This window comes from Triticum urartu, chromosome 6 (assembly GCF_003073215.2).
Source record: "Triticum urartu cultivar G1812 chromosome 6, Tu2.1, whole genome shotgun sequence".
Taxonomy (NCBI): Eukaryota; Viridiplantae; Streptophyta; class Magnoliopsida; order Poales; family Poaceae; genus Triticum; species Triticum urartu.
Genome location: NC_053027.1, coordinates 169,048,492 through 169,049,488, shown reverse-complemented (window position 1 = coordinate 169,049,488; position 997 = coordinate 169,048,492). Strand labels below are relative to the sequence as shown.

At 41.7% G+C, this 997-nt stretch overlaps 1 non-coding gene across 1 annotated transcript; it reads left to right on the top strand.

Moving 5' to 3' along the window:
* Positions 1-610: 610 nt before the first annotated feature.
* On the top strand, positions 611-690 carry TRNAL-UAG. Its single transcript has one exon. It is a non-coding gene; the product is annotated as a tRNA-Leu (tRNA).
* The last annotated feature ends 307 nt before the right edge of the window (positions 691-997 follow it).

Sequence of the window (997 nt, the reverse complement as noted above, 5' to 3'; positions counted from 1 at the left end):
CTCGCGTCTTTGAGTCAAGCTCCAAACTCCCGTGTTTCTTCACGAGAGCCTGGAGCTCTTTCTGCACCTCCTCCACCCGCGCTTCCTGCTTTCCTCGCTCGGTGCGCTCCGCAACCGCTTTGTCTTCGGCCTCGGACAGCGCTTGCTTCAGGGTCGCCACCTCAGTTGTGGCCCCTACAATAGTCACGTTGATCCTGTCATTTTTTGCAACTGCACCTTTTATATACTTGCATAAGGTATCACTTACCTTCCTTGTCCTCAAGCTGCTTCTTGGCAAGGCTGAGCTCTTGCTCGGACCACTCGAGGTTCTGCTTCAGCGTGTCCACCTCTGCAGTTAGTGCGGCAGAGGTCAGCAGCGAAGCCTGCATACGCATATCGACATACTTATGTTAGACTCCTGCGAATATTATTAGATCCTCTCAAGTTTACTAAAATTTACTATTGGGCAAAGCAAAGTTTATTGTAAAAAAAAAAAATGGAAACGATACTACCAAACGAAGTCTATTTTAATGAAAACTCTAATGTTCCTAAATTTTATGGACTTTCCCAATATCGACGATTCCCAAGATAATAGCTATTATTCTTTTAAGTTACCTATTATTTGAAGTTAGCCGCCATGGTGAAATTGGTAGACACGCTGCTCTTAGGAAGCAGTGCTCAAGCATCTCGGTTCGAATCCGAGTGGCGGCATTCTTGAAAAAGAATACAATAGATTAGAAATCAATTCGAAATTTACAATTTTGTAATGGGACCTTCCCCTTATGCTATTTGCAACTTTAGAACATATACTAACTCATATCTCTTTCTCAACGATTTCAATTGTGATTACGATTCATTTTATAACCTTATTAGTTCGTGAACTTGGAGGATTACGCGATTCGTCAGAAAAAGGAATGATAGTTACTTTTTTCTCTATAACAGGATTCTTAGTTTCTCGTTGGGCTTCCTCGGGACATTTTCCATTAAGTAATTTATATGAGTCATTGATCTTCCTTTC